Here is a 15,885-nt window from a genome sequence, read left to right as displayed (position 1 = left end):
CTCCGGTCATGATCTCGAGGTTTGTGAGTTCGAGTCCCGCATCTGCACATCAGTGCAGAGCCTGCTTGGGATTCTGTCTCCCTCTGTTTCTCTCTCTGCCCCTCCCCTGCTTGCTCTCTATCTCTGTCTCTCAAAATAAATAAATAAATATTTTTAAAAAGTAAATAAAAGAGTCGGTCAGTGTTTGCCCTTCTTGACACTCCAATTTTTTTAATTTCAGAGAAAGCATTGATTCTTCCCTAACATCTTCATTCTTTTATTTTTGAGGCTATAGTTTATAAGCCTCGAATCCTTTGGATTCACTGAGGAACCTTATTACCTGTCGTGGGTTACCATGCCAGCATCGGCCCCCAAATAGTCTGATTAAAGGTGATTGAAACAAAGGGTGAATTCATTTGAATGACTTTTATATTTGGGGCTACCTGTTTTTATTTTTCGGCCATCTTTAAGTATAGTCTTAGATTTGCCCCAGAAATTGGACAGAGAAGAACAAAAATGTATGAGTGAGGGAATGCAAGAAATTACTCATATTTTCAGGAAGTTAAATCTTTGTGGGTTGCTATTTATTATCATAGAATTTATTTTTTATATAGGTTATATTTTACATACCTATTTATTTTGGCTATATCTATATCAATAGATAGATAGATCGATAGATAGATGATAGATAGATATAGATATAGCAAATTCATTTAATGAGGAACTGAGTTAATCAACAGAACGTTCCCCTCTTCCCAGCCCCCTGATCTTCCACATACTGGCACAACAGAGCAAACTGTCTGGATTTTTCAATTGGCTTTAATTTCACCACCTCCCTTAGCCCGCTTCCCTAAGAGATTCCCCGCCGACAGCGAAAGATGAAGCAGCAGCAAAGAAAGGTATTGCCTGAGAAAGCCTTTCTCCCGCTCCCACACGGTTCTACGGCTGATGCATCGTGCATTTCTCAATGAACTTAATCCAACGAAAGCTGTCAAGCATCAAATGTTTGGGCAGCTCCGTGTCTGGTACTATGAGTAAACAGCGTGGAAGAAACTAGTATCCCTACCTTGAGATCTTACCTTCCTATGGAAACTAGGACACGTGTGGACACTGGCAGCTTAAGATGTGGAATGGGGGTCCTTCCATAAGACGAGGGTCAAATAAAAGGAGTCGTTAATTGGCCTAGGCAATCCGGGAGACCTTTGGAGCCACTAGGGCTTGAACAGACTGGCCATAGGTCATTGGGTAGAAATGTGACGGTGGGTTAGTGCCCAGAGGACGCTAGTAGGAGAGCCGGGTGTGTTGGAGAACGCTGGTGAGTTGAGGGCATTGGAGTCTCTTGTCTACACGGCTTGCAGAGTTTAGGGATACATGGCCGGGCTGCTGTCACCAATGTCTTCCTGCAGCTGTGTCTGCAGACCGGGTAGAATTAGCTGGAAATGCAGAGTCTCAGGCCCCGGCGGCAACTTACTGAATCAGAATCTGCGTGTTAACACGGCGCCACGTGGTTTGCGTTCCCACCGCGGTTGAAACACACTTGGTCACCGCGTGCGTGGTCTGCAACCGACTTCCCTCCGGTGGTGCGGCAGGCGGCCACGTTCCGGGCTCTCAGTCGGATCTGCCAAAATCTGCAGGCTCCTCAGGCAGGGGGTCACCTGCTGACTCCCGGCGCCTTTCTTGGGTTTGGCGGGACCTGCGCTTCCTCCGGAGGCGACCACACTACGGTTATTGGTAGCAAACCGTTGTCACCTGCGTGGCTGGTACCAATTCCCCTGCCTCTGCCCCGAGAAAAGTTGCGGAGTCTTCTCTTTGTTTGGGGCTTCATTTGGGTCACTTTCGGGAACAGAACTCAGCCGTCCGTTCGCCCCCAATCAGGGTGAACTAGACTCTCTGCTGTCTCAAGCTGTCGTGTCTCAGCTTTGAGCCGTCCCCTGTGATTCTAGGTCTAGGGTCCTGTTCGGCCAGTGGGTGCCCCGTGAGGGTCTGCCCAGCAGCATGCGCTCGAGGGAGGGAGGCTGATCGGAGGAGAGGAAACCAGATTCTTCAGGTTCTCGGCTGTCCTGCTCAGCCTTGCTACAGGGGGCTCTTTACCCTGCCCGTGGTCGCTAATTCCAGTTTCTGGCTTTCTCCCCACGCTCCCCAAACCAGCTCCGTCAGTCCCCGCACCCAGGAGGGAATGGTTTCGGCCAGTCAGTGGGCCCCAGTTCTGGGGCCCCTCGCTTGAGCTGCCGCACACCAGCACCGACCAGTCAGGCAGCATCCTCTCCTTCCAGACCGCCCCCCACCCCCGCCCCCCCTGCAGTCCTGAAAGCCTTGGGGCTCCAGGACCCACAGCCTCTTACATTCATCCCCCAAGCCCGGGGTGGGGGGTGGCTGCTTCCTGTCCCACCTCACTGTTCCTCCTCTGCCATGTCAGCTCTCCAGCACCTGTTCCCCCAATTTCTTGTATGAAACCCCCCGGAATTGGTCTGTCCTTGGGGCTAAACCAAGACTGATGCAAAGAGAGAGCAAACCTTCACAGAGCTTGTCTGTATCAGTCCGTAAAGGAAACGGGCAAGTAAGGAACAAATACAAGGTAACAAACGCTCTGCTGAAATAAACGTAGGGCACAAAAGAGACACAAAAGACCGATGCTAAGCTGCACTTTAGGGGAGCCACGCACGAAGTATTTCACAGAGAAAGGAGCATCTAGCTGAGACCTATAGGTAGGTAGGAGTTAATAGGGGATGGACGGAGGGCGAAAAGCCTGGTCAAGACCCAAGCCAAGAGGAAACATAGAATGTCTGTGTCCCCTGGACTAAGTGAAATAGGGAATAGCTGAGAGCCTGGGGTAAGAAAACACCTGGTGTGATTGACAATGTTCATTATGTTGCTGGAACACATTGTGTGAGTTCAAGAGTAGTAAGAGAGCAGTTTAAAGGGTTAAGGAGATTTCAAATCAGGAATACGCTTCTTGTACACAATTTTAGGGCATCTGAGGACAATTTGGAGCCACGGACGAGTTTCAAGCAAGACAGAGACTTGATCAAATTTGCATTTTAGGAAGATGGATGAGAAGAAATCCCTGCAGTCAGGGAGACTAGATGGGAGGTGATGGGTGACTTGATGGTAGGGTGGAAGAAGACCGGTGTAGGAGACTCAATGAAGTTAGAACACAGTATTGCTTGGAAGAAGGTCAGGCAGAGAGAGAGTGAATAAGCAATTCATTCATTCAGTAAATATTTCACACGGTGAATCTAAACACACAGGCACGCACCCATCTAAGTATCCAGAGCTACAGCGTTATGCCCCTGAGCAGGTGGTATTCGCATGTTTGGCTTGTTGAATTTACTCAATGCTGCGTTGCCACTCACTGACCCAGGAAGATCTCTGGGGTCGGATGAGATACTCTCGTATAATTTGTTTCTACCTCTGTCAGTTCCACAGCCGTGAGACTCGAGCACACCCCACAATTTGTGCTAATTCTCCGGGACGTACCCTCCACTGTTTCCAAGTTTTTTCGACCTTGAATGCTGTGTCTGTCCTCACCACGTTGAGCAAGGTAAGAATTTTCACACGTCTTTCCATAGCTTTAAAGTGAGTCCTTCTCTCAAAAGCCCTACTGGCAAAAACAACGCCACTGAGGATGACGTAGGGGCGGGGGGGGGGGTCACATCACTCACGGCATGGCAAACTGTCTTAAAATCCTTGTTCGAGATTTCAGCTCTGTAAAATCCACTCTGTGATCCTGTCCTGAGTGGTTCAGAATCAGGTGCAACCTCACGTTGTCTTGAATTAAATCCCCACGCTTGAACACACCAAAATCCCCCCCTTGGATGTGAGACCTTTGGACACGTGGTAGAGGAAAATAAAGATATGACCTCAGATGTCATGGACAATCCCATTCAGATTCGAAAGGGGAGTTAGGAAGACTTCCTTAAGGCCAGCCCTTTTCAGCCACAGCAAAGGGGCAAACGTGTTGTGAAATCCCAAAATGCACATGTGTGTGTGTGTGTGTGTGTGTGTGTTAAGGGCTAAGAACACTCCTTTTTTAAATTATTTATTTTGAGAGAGAGAACAAGAGAGTGCACGCAAGCAGGGGAAGGGCAGAGAGAGAGAGGAAGAGAGAGAGAATCCCAAGCAGGCTCCACACTGTCAATGCAGAGCCTGATTTGGGGCTTGAACCCACGAACCGTGAGATCATGACCTGAGCAGAAGTCGGAAGCTTTAACCGAGTCCCCAGCCACCCAAGAACAAACTCTTGTAGTTGAGTGCCCATGGTCGTAACATGAACGAGAGGGCTACCCCTTGGCGTCCAAGCTGTTGATGTCCGCCATGACAGGAAGCTCCATGAACTAATGCAGACGGCAGGCACAGTTTACCAGAACTATGCTAATGTCACAGTCTCGGCAGCAAACCAGATTCATTGCAGATGGTTCGAATGCAGAGACGTGTGAGCGAACCGCTGACAGAGAGGAGGGCTGGGCGCAGGGTGTAGACGAGGGAGGAGGAATTAATTACCCAGAGTCCAGCACCGGAAAGAAGCTGTGGTCACCCCCAGGGGGCTGAAGCAACTTAAAGTGGAGCAATGTTGGCGGAGCTGTGGAGGAGGGGCACCTGGTGGGGGGCTACGGTCAAGGAGGGAAGTCGAAGACAAAGCATCCAGGCCGACAGGAAGAGAAGGCTGCCTCTCCTGACCTCCCTCCACCATCCAGTCTCCGGCCAATACTTCCCATTGGCGGAACCCAATCAGAAACCATCTAGAAGGACAGCCTGGGGGGTGATACCAGATCTAGAGCCAAGCAGAGAGAGAGTATGGAGGAGAGGCATTAGCAGATGGAGCGTAACCACATAGGGCTGCTATCTGGTAAGAGTTCTGCTTTGGAAAAGGCAACAAACTCAGCAGCTCCAGTGTGTGGGTTGGGGACAATCTATTCCCGCAGGCACATGCCGGCAAAGACTAGTGGGCAGGAAGTCACAGCTCGGAAGGAGGACCAGGCGAGGTCCACAGTCTGACCGTGCAGAAGAACGGGCTTGTGATGGTTGGTGGCCAAGCGTCTGCCATCGCGTGTGACCCGTCTGTGCCTAGCTTTTCTTTTTGTCCTTTCCAGGATGGGCCACTACTCTGTTGGGAGGGGTCTCTCCTGGAAGGCGTCCAGCCCCGGTGGACTGCCCTCATCGTTACGGTTGAGGAAAGTTGGGGAGAGCAAGGTTCACACTGAGTAGGGTTAAAAAGCTTGATGTGACATCTCGCACTGAAGGCATTCTTTACAGGTCACGTCTCTCATAGAGCCCTGTCCACATGAGCAGAAAACACAGGGAAAGAGGCTCATTTTATCTGCAGAAAAGGGATCTTGGCCCTATGGGAAAGGCCTCAGGTTTGCGGAAATAATTGGGCTGTGATTCCGCGTCTCTGTCGGTCTGTCCAAGGGAGAACGGTGTGCCACTCTGAGGAGACTAGACTCCTTTCAAGATGTCATTTTGGGGGCACCTGGGTGGTTCAGTCGGTTAAGCCTCTGACTTGGGCTCAGGTCATGATCTGGTGGTTCATGTGATCGAGCCCCACGTCGGGCTCTGTGCTGACAGCTCAGAGCCTGGAACCTGCTTCGGATTCTGTGTCTCCCTCTCTCTCTGACCCTCCTCTGCTCATGCTGCATCTCTCTCTCTCTCTCTCTCTCTCTCTCTCTCTCTCAGAAACACATAAAACATTTTAAAAAATTAAAAAATAAAAATAAAAAAATAAATAAAGATGTCATTTTGCACCTTCAGATCCCAGGACACAACGTGGTTTCTACCACCTTCCTTGGCCCCTCTCTGTCCATATCATCACCCTTCTTTCTCCCCTGAATTACTACAGTGGCCTCATCACCGGTCTTGACGTCTCTGGCATCCTACTCTACCCCCTTCTCCGGGCAGCACCTGCAGAGATCACCCCCAAATGCAAGTCTCTTTGAATCAGAGCCTGGCTTCAAACCCTTCAGTGGTTGTTTACAATGGAACATTCTCATAGATTGTACCCCCCGGGCACTGCCTACCTTTATTCTCATTATTCTGTAACATCTGCTGTCCACCTGCCTTGCACACGTGCACACAATACGCACGTGTACACACACACACACACACACACAGAGCCAACCAGCCCAGATCATTTGTTTCTCTATTTCAGCTTGACTGGACACCCCGCGGTCGCCTTTAAGATATATGGCCCCTTGGAGTATCAGGACGCAGAGGCCCGTTTCACTCCCCTGGGCTCCCTTTATAAACATCATGGAAGAAAACTGCCTGAGATGTTTGCTACAAATGAAGTGTGTGATCTTCTCACTAGTTTCTTTCTTTCTTTTAATCATCCTAAAAGGAGTCTCATAAGTCATGCTTAGGATTTGCTGGGGATGCATCATAATGAAGCTGCTCTCCCGATTTAGGAATGCTCCTGGGATTTCTCCCATCTTCCACGGCAGGTCACAGCTGCCGTGCCCTAGATCAGATCAAGAGAGAGGCTTGGAAACTGGGGCTGCCCTGTTGATGACTTCCAGCGGGAAGGCAAGACCTCATAATGTGCTCAGGGAAATTTCCTAAGTGTTAACAGAGAACGTCAGGATACTGGGCTTCTACGGACATTTTACTTGATTGTTACTGCATATGAACTCCGAAAGCCAAAGCCCTCCATTACATAAGGAGGGGGACGTCTTATTATTTTTTTAGGGCTTATTTTGAGAGAGAGCATGCGTGAGCAGAGAGGGGACAGAGAGAGAGAGAGAGTGAGGGAGAACGAATCCCAGGCAGGCTCCACACGGTCAGCCGAGAGCCTGATATGGGGCTAGGACTCACGAACCATGAAATCATGACCTGATCTGAGACCAAGATTTGGACGCTTAACCAACTGTGCTACCTGGGCACCTCTGGAAGTGTTTTATTAATATGTCACAAGAGCTAATGTCTCGTAGAAGAAATTATTATTTTTTAATTTTTTTAATGTTTATTTTTTAGAGAGACAGAGTGTGAGCGGGGGAGGGGCAGAGAGAGAGGGAGACACAGAATCCGAAGCAGCTCCAGGCTCTGAGCTGTCAGCACAGAGCCTGATATGGAGCTTGAACCCACAAACTGTGAGATCATGACCTGAGCCGAAGTTGGCGACTAACCAACCGAGCCACCCAAGCACCCCTAGAAGAAATTATTTTTAAAAAGATAATATAAAATCTTCAGGGGCCACACGCTGTTCTAGACGCTGGAGAATAGAGATGTAAACAGCAAAGACAATGTCTGCATTGTCCCGAGGCAGGATCAGGAGGAAATAAATAGCCAAATAATTATATACCGTCCAGTCAGCAAATGATAAGAGCTGGGATGACAAATAAAGTGGGAATAAAACGCTTGTGTCTGATGGGACCGGGTGCCTATTTATGAGGGGGAGTCAGAAAGAAAACCTCTTTGAGGAAATGAAATTTGTTCAGAGACCTGAAGCGATGGAGGAGGGCCATGCAAACATTTAGGGAGCCAGCCGGCCCGGAAAGGAATCAGCAAGTGCCAAGGAACGACAAGGAGGCCAGTGTGGCCCCGTGTCATGAGCAGGAGTGACACAAGGTGAGACGAGTAGCCAACGCTGAGCCCCCGTGGGGCTTGGGGGCCACGGTGAGGACTCTGGGTCAAGGGAAGACAGCGGGACTGGACTGGGGACGAGGGTGACGTGGTTGGCTAATGCTTTCAGAGGACCGCTCTGGCTTCTGTGCGTGAAGGGCCGACCGTGGGGAGAAGAGGGACGGACCGCACTAGGGACACTGAGGAGATCACCGGCCTGTGCCGGGTGCTCATACGGCAGGACTAAGACGTCAGTGGCGTGGCATGTGGGGGTGGCCAGGCTCAGAATCTATTTTGGAAGGAGGTCGTCAGGACTTCCTGTTGAACGGGGTGAGAGTGGGAGGGAAAGGAATGAGCGAAAGATAATCCAAGGCACGTGTCCTGAGCAAATGGGCGATGATGTTGACATGTATGATGTTGCAGAAGGATCTGCAAAAGTGGAGGGAGAATAAGGAATGTGCGGTGGATATTTTACGTCTCAGAAGCCAAATAGGCATGAAAGTAGAGGTATTGAATGGGCAGTTGTGTATTCAAATCTGAAACGTGGAGTGAGGCTCTGGACTGGAGATTTCTTTTTTATTTTATTTTATTTTATTTTATTTTATTTTATTTTATTTTATTTTATTTTTATTTTATTTATTTCTAGGAGAGAGAGAGAGAGAGAGACAGCGTGAGCAGGGGAGGGTCAGAGAGAGAGGGAGTCACAGACTGAAACAGGCTCCAGGCTCTGAGCTGGCAGTCAGCACAGAGCCCGACGTGGGGCTCGAACCCACGAACCTCGAGATCATGACCTAAGCGAAAGTCGGATGCTTAACCGACTAAGCCACCCAGGCGCCCCTGGACTGGAGATTTCTTAAGGCAGGTAAATTCAGGGTGTCTGTGGGAATTAATATGATGGGTTTTAATTTTTTAAAAACGTCTAAGGTATAAGGATAGGGAAGAGAGGAGAGATGATGTGTTAGAGCGGGAGGGAGAAGAGAGACTTCTGATGGGACTGTGGATGAATGGCCGGCATGCTAGGAAGAAATACGTGCCCATGTGGGGTTCTGAAAGTCACACAAGAAAACATTTGAAAAAGGGAGAGAAGGAACGCCTGGGCAGCTCAGTTGGTTAAGCATCTGACTTCTGCGCAGGTCATGATCTCCTGGTTCGTGAGATCGAGCCCCGTGTCGAGCTCTGTGCTCACAGCACAGAGCCTGCTTGGGATTCTCTCTCACCCTCTCTCTCTGCCCTTTCTCTGCTTGTTCTCTCTCTCTCTCTCTCTCAAAGAAATAAACACTTTTAAAAAAAAGAAGAAGGAAATCAAAAAGAATGTTGTTTTTTCAAAATCGCATCAATCAGGACGGCTATCATTTAAAAAACCAGAGTGGAAGACATGTCGGTGAGGATGCAGAGAAATTGGAAGCCGTGTGCACCACTGATGGGACTATAACATGGCGCAGCCTCTGTGGGAAAGAGGATCCTGGTTCCTCGGAAAATTAAAAATGGAACCACCATAGGAACCAGGATCCCACTTTTGGGTATAGAAGACTCCAGCAAATAATTGTAGACCTATGCTCATGGCCGCATTACTCATAAGAGCCAAAAGGGGAAGGAGCCCAAATGTCCATCATCACATGAAAAGATAAACGAAGTGTGGTGTATCCCCACAACAGAATGGTAGTCAGCCATAAACAGGAAGGGAACGCGGGCCCAGGCTACAATGTGGATGAAACTTGAGGACCTTATGTGAAAGGAAAGAAGTCAATCAAAAGGGCAAATACTGTATGATTCCACTTAAATGAGGCTCCTAGAGTCGTCAAATCCATACAAAGTAGACAGACGGTTTTCAGGGGCAGGATGGAAGGGGACACGGGACTCTTTTTTAAATAGGTATAGATTTTCAAATTTCAATTTGAACGATGAAGATCGTTCTGGAGACCGATAGTGCTGATGTTTGCACAAGGTGAACGCTCTTAAGTGCTACTGAACAGCGCTGAAAAAATGAACTATGCTAAAACTGCACTTAAAAAGCTTTACACTCAAAATTTTAGCCAAAATTATCAGCTTTCTGCTATGTGTATTTTGCCACAGTAGTTCTTTTTTTTTTAATGCATTTTTTAATGTTTGTTTATATTTGAGCGAGAGAGACAGAGGGACAGTGCAAGCAGGGGAGAGGCAGAGAGAGAGGGAAACACAGAATCTGAAGCAGGCTCTGAGTTCTGAGCTGTAGCAGAGAGCCTGACGCGGGGTTTGAACCCATGACCTATGAGATCATGACCTGAGCTGAAATCGGATGCTTAACGGACTGATTGGGCCACCCAGGTGCCCCAGTAGTTCTTCCTTTTTAAAGGGTGATTTGTTTTTCAACAAATATGCTGGAACAATGAGATATAGATTTTTTGAAGATAAAATTAGATTCTTATCTCACACAATAAACAAAAACCAACTCAAAATGGATCATAATTCTAAATTTAAGAGCTGAAGCTACAAAAGCGTTAGAAGAAAACATCGGAGAAAATCTTACGACTTTGAGTTGAGCGAAGATTTCTTAAGTTAAGACATCAAAAGCACATAATCCATTAGATCAAACCATTAATAAGTTGGACTTCATCAAATATTAAAAAGTGTCTGAAATGACACTGCTTAGATAAAAAAATCACAGAATGAGAGAAAATCGAGGCCAAATATTTATCTGAAAAAGAATTTTCTCTAGAATGTAAAGAATGCCTATAATTCAATAATCAAACAACCCAATTAAAAATGGGCAAAAGAATTAAGTAGACAATTCATCAAAAAAGGTAGGTGAATGGCTAATAAACTCATAAAAATAGGTTCATCACAATTCGTCACTGGGGAAATACAAGTTAAAACTATGAGATACAATGAACATCTGCAAGAATAGTTAAAATCCCAAAGACTGACAATACCAAGTTGTTGAAACCCTGATGCACTGCTGTTGGGAATGTATAATGGTGTGACCACTTAGAAAACAGTTCGGTAGTTTGTTAGAAAGTCAAATTTAGGGGCACCTGGTGGCTTAAGCATCCAGCTCTTGATTTCAGCTCAGATCATGATCTCACCATTTATGAGATCGAGCCCTGTGTTGGGCTCTGCACTGACAGCATGGACCTTGCTTGGGAGTCTCTCTCTCTCCGTCTGTCTCTGCCACTCCCCCGCTCGTGCCCACTCGCACGCTCTCTCTCTCTTTGTCTTTCTCTCTCAAAATAAATAAATAAGCATTAAAAAAATACAACTAAGGTAAAATCTAACACACACGTAACAATGGTGACATAACCCTATTTCATGAATCCAAGCCACCGAAGGTTTTGAGGCACACTATTATTCTATGCATCGCTTACAAAAAGAAAAACGGTGTCCGTTACAACTTGAAGACACTCTTGACTGTAAGATACATCCTGGTATCAGGAATGTGAAAATGTGAATCTCAAATGTGTGTCTTCCAGCTGAGGAGAGAGTTAAAAATAAAGTAGAAGCATTGAGACACTAGGGTAAAGTGGTCCCTGTGTTAGACTGTACCCATACGTGCTGACATGTCATTTCCCCCAAACATGTAGGGGAGGTGTCTCCCCATCTGACTTCTAGTTCTTCAAGGAAAATCTAGCTCCTTGGTCCCGTTTTCCTATCCTTTAAGGATTTTTTCCCTGATGGATTCAAGGTCACCTGGTTTGTTTAAATAACTTTGACCTTGTAAAGGAGTATTTCTCAAATGATGGGATTGAGTCCATTGGGTTACTGGTTAAAAACACAGATGCCCTATAAAAAAAAAAAATTAAAAAAAAAAAAAAAAGGGGCGCCTGGTGGCTTAGTCGGTTGAGCGTCCGACTTTCCCTTAGGTCATGATCTCGCGGTTCGTGGGTTCGAGCCCCGCGTCGGGCTCTGTGCTGACTATTTCAGCCTGTGACTCCCTCTCTCTCTGACCCTCCCCTGCTCACGCTGTCTCTTCCTCTCTCTCTCTCTCTCCTAGAAATAAATTTTTAAAAAAATTAAAAAAAAAAAAAACACCACAGGTGCCCTGTGGCCATGGGGCCCAAGTTCATTAGAAATCCTGGAGGTGGTACTGGCAATCTGCATTTTAACAGACCCCTCCAGGAAACTCCAAGGCATACCAAGGTTTAAGGACCACTACCCTGAATGAAAAACATTGGCTACTTCAACGAAAATACTCTCTGACATTAAAAAGAAATCAGAACTATCACAGATGCATCATCAGCTCAGGACACACACCTTACCCCGCAGGGATAACAAAATGAGGCAAAAACCGGTGAGATGCTCACCAGACCCATTTTTCCCCTCTGTCAACAAGTTACATGACATGTAAAAAATGTTTGCTTTCCCCTCCTTGTCAAAAAATAGTTTATTTTTATTTTATCAGTTGCCAGTTTCCCCAACACATTTGTTGAATAATCTACCCTTTGCTTACCAACCTGAAATGCCAACTTCCTCCTGAAATGCATTCTCATATGTTCTTGGAACTCTGACGGAGGTTTGTGTCTTGTTTCTTTTTATCCTATGTGAAGTACAGACTTGGAAACCTATCTTTAAAACCAAATCAATCGATTACATTATTCAGATCTCCAGTCCCCTATCTTTGCCTATTGATCTCAAAGATTTAAAGAAGTGTCATAACTTCCTCGCCACCTTTCTAATTCTGTCAGTTTACCCGTGAATATCGAATATTTCATTTTCAGGGGCATCTGGGTGGCTCAGTCGGTTAAGTGTCCGACTCTTGGTTTCTACTCAGGTCATGATCTCACGGTTTGTGGGTTCAAGCCCCAAGTTGGCCTCTGTGCTGACAGTGCAGAGCCTGGTTGGAATTCTCCCTCTCCCTCTCTCTCTCTGCCTCTCCCTTGCTCTGTCTCTCAAAATAAATTTAAAAAACTAGAAACATAAAAAATAAAACATTAAAATTAAAAAAAAAAAACGCTTTTCGGGCGCGTGGGTGGCTCAGTCGGTTAAGTGTCTGACTTTGGCTCAGGTCATGATCTCACGGTTTGTGGATTTGAGCCCCACGCCGGGCTCTGTGCTGACAGCTCAGAGCCTGGAGCCTGTTTCGGATTCTGTACCTCTGTCTCTCTCTGACCCTCCCCTGCTCGTGCTGTCTCTCTCTTTCTCTCAGAAATAAATAAAACATTTAAAAAAATATTTTGCTTTTATATGTTTTGATGTGATATTATTCCTCAGATAAAAATTTGTGTCAGTTACATATTTACTGTGAATTGTAATGTTTATCGAAACAGACTGAGGCTTCTGATTTTTAAGTCATAGGAAAAAAAAAGGTGGTTTGTTTTGCGTTTCTTCTCAAAATCATGGCAAAGAACAAGGAGAAACTGAAAGGTAAATTCTACCTTTGACGACACCAGATCTCCACAGCCCCAAACAATATCACTTCTATGAAACGGGTGCGTGAATGAATGACTGCTAACTGACTTGGCGATGAGAGAAAGGTCCGTGCCCCCTGTAGCAGGGGTTTCGGGGGAAACTGAGGAGAAGAGGGTCAATATTTCCTGGCCGAGTGCTGGAAAACTCGAGAAATTGGAGACAGAGGTGAGGTAAGGCTGACAATCAGATGATTATTTGAAAGTTTCTGGGAGAAGCAGTTAGATGCGACATTCCCTACCGTATCCAGCACTACCTTACACGGATGAGATAATGGCCAAGGGCAAGCCGTCCCCAAATGTGCCACTTTGCCATGTTGATTGTTTTAAATAAAAGCTACTTAAGAGGTAACCTGTGCTGGAAGGAGGCTCAGATCCTCCTCTGTCCCTGTGAAAGCGAGAAATAAGTGTCCCATGTGAAAGGTGCCCTTAACAGGGCCAGGAAGTAAAGAGACACCCTTATCACCAGAAATGGGAAATTCAGAGCCCAAAAGGCTGTGTAAACAATGCTTGTTACTTTTTAATCATTTACTCCCTTAGCCCAAATTCTATTTAGAATCCCTTATTAAAATGGGGCGCCCGGGTGGCTCATTCGGTTAAGGATCCGACTCTTGGTTTCGGCTCAGGTCATGATCTCATGTTTGTGAGTTCAAATCCTGTATCAAGCTCTATGCTGACAGAATCCCTGCTTGGAATTCTCTCTCCCTCTCTCTGCCTTTCTCCCACTCGCTCTCTCTGTCTCTGTATCAAAATAAAGAAACTTTAAACGGTTTTTAGAATTCCTAACTGAAGATTCCTTTGTCTTGTCAATTTCTGATTTATTTTCTCTTTGTCTGAAAAGAATAAAAACTGAGGGCGCCTGGGTGGCTCAGTCCTTTGAGCATCTGACTCTTGATTTTGGCTCAGGTCATGATCTCACAGTTCATGGGATTGAGCCCTGCATTGGACTGAGTGTGGAGCCTGCTTGGGAATTCTCTCTCTCTCTTTCTCTCTCCTTTCTGCCCCTCCTCCTGGCTCAAGCTTGTGTGCTCAATCTCTCTCTCAAATATAATTTTTAACAATGTAAACATAAATAAATAAAAATAAAAATGCGAAAACCATAATGAAAAGTTGAGCGGAGCCTGGAAAACAAAGTTGGAAAGTCTTTAAGAAATAATGACAAAATGATAAAGGAACAGATGAGAGGCCACAAATAGAAAAAGGGGAATTAAGAGAAGTAGAAACTTCCAGTTAGAGAGTCACTAAGACGTGGGGATGAAAGGTACAACAAAAGGAATATAGTCAATATTGTCATAGGGTCGCATGGAATTATATTACAGTTTCCAAAGCCAAAAGATCGAGAAAATGTACCAGAAGATATTACCAAAAGAACGATACGATTAACCTCCCTAGAAGTGAGAGCTTAGAGATTCCAGATTACTTCTGACCAAAATTTCTGCACAACGGCTGATAAAATGCACACGCCAGTTCACCCAGTAGTGAAATTTCAGAACACCGGGATAAAGAGAGGATCCTAAGAACACCCAACGTGGGACGGGAAACAGGTCGCCCGCAAAGGACCAGTAATTAGAATGGCCTTGGACTTCTACCAAGCATGAGCTAGACAGCAATGAGACGAAGACCCCAAACCTGAGAGCAAAATTTTCAATCGAGTGTCAGGATGGAAATGCAAAAGTCTAATAAAAAAAAAAAATAGCTACCATACATCTCCCCCCACCCCCCGTGTTTTTTCTTCTGGAAGGTAAGTAAGGATCTGTTAACCCCAACACAATTATCTACTAATTCAAGAAAATGAAAGAGGATTCAGGAAAAGTGGGCAGAATGGAAGAAGGGTGTTCTGGATGGCGACCAAGGTAAGTCCCAGGTGGCCAGATGGCATCAAGCCTAGAAGGTGACTGGAACGGAATGGGTAGCCTGAGTGGTGAGGTCTCCTGAAAGAGGTTTGCAACGACAGATTACCTGACAGACGTAACATGGAAATAATGTTGAGAGATATTTTGCAGAGCTTAGTATTTATAAGAAAAGCCACCAGTTCAATAAAAACAAAACGACTAAGCAAATGAAAAATAATGAGGTGAGTGTGACTCCAGGCAAAGCGAAATTATGCGCCGGAAAGAAAAGACTTGTAACGTATCCCTGGTTAGGCAGTTAACACCATTCACATAGTGATCATAATAGCATCCCCATGACGGGCATCGTTGGATCTTTGCCTATTTCTACAGCTTCTTGATTTTCTTATATCGAAACCTCGACTGTGTCCGGGAAGTGCCTGTCTAAAAATTCTTACAGGGGCACCTGGGTGGCTGAGTCAGTTAAGCGTCTGACTCTGAACTTGGGCTCAGGTCATGATCTCTCAGTGAGTTCATGAGCCTCATGTCGGGCTCTGTGCTGACATTGAGGAGCTTCCTTGGGATTCTCTCTCTCTCCCGCTCTCTCTGCAACCCCCCCACGCATTCACCTTGCAGTTAGAGGTGACCATGTGACACAATACCTACCAATAAGAGACACAAGCTAAGGGTTTCTGGGAAACTCTTCCTTTCTTTGCCTTCTTCTTTCCTTTAAACTCGGGTACCATGTCCGAGGTGCCCTGGTCTATCCTGGGACCATAACGATAAAAAACACAAGTCCAAAACAGGAGACTGAAGCATAAAAACAGCTTGAGCCCCTGATGACATCACTAAACTCTGACCTCGGCTCTTTGACTGCCTGAAAGCCAGTGTTCAGAGTGTCTTCTGTTAGTTGCACATTCCTAACTGATGCAAAACTGGATGCGGGCGTACTCCCCAAATATGATAGGCCCCCAAATTGTGACATCAGAGGGATGAGAGCAGAATAAGATGGGTGTGAAAGAATAATTTTTTAAAAACCCATGAAATCATTTGCGGGCATAATAAAAAGCCTGGGTGGCTCAGTCGGTTAAGTGTCCAACTTCGGCTCAGGTCATGATCTCCCAGTTCTGTGGGTTCGAGCCTCG

General features: G+C 46.2%; 1 long non-coding RNA gene across 2 annotated transcripts; it reads left to right on the top strand.

Moving 5' to 3' along the window:
* Positions 1-1,569: 1,569 nt before the first annotated feature.
* Positions 1,570-6,277, top strand: LOC120231480. 2 transcript variants are annotated; one of them, XR_005528336.1, is made up of 3 exons: positions 1,570-1,771; positions 3,398-3,520; positions 6,125-6,277. It is a non-coding gene; the product is annotated as an uncharacterized LOC120231480 (long non-coding RNA). The 2 variants fall into 2 exon arrangements; XR_005528337.1 differs by lacking the exon at positions 6,125-6,277 and adding an exon at positions 4,902-4,986.
* The last annotated feature ends 9,608 nt before the right edge of the window (positions 6,278-15,885 follow it).

This window comes from Hyaena hyaena, unplaced genomic scaffold (genome assembly GCF_003009895.1).
Source record: "Hyaena hyaena isolate Hyena2069 unplaced genomic scaffold, ASM300989v1 scaffold_58, whole genome shotgun sequence".
Taxonomy (NCBI): Eukaryota; Metazoa; Chordata; class Mammalia; order Carnivora; family Hyaenidae; genus Hyaena; species Hyaena hyaena.
This window is presented reverse-complemented; position numbering and strand designations above follow the sequence as displayed.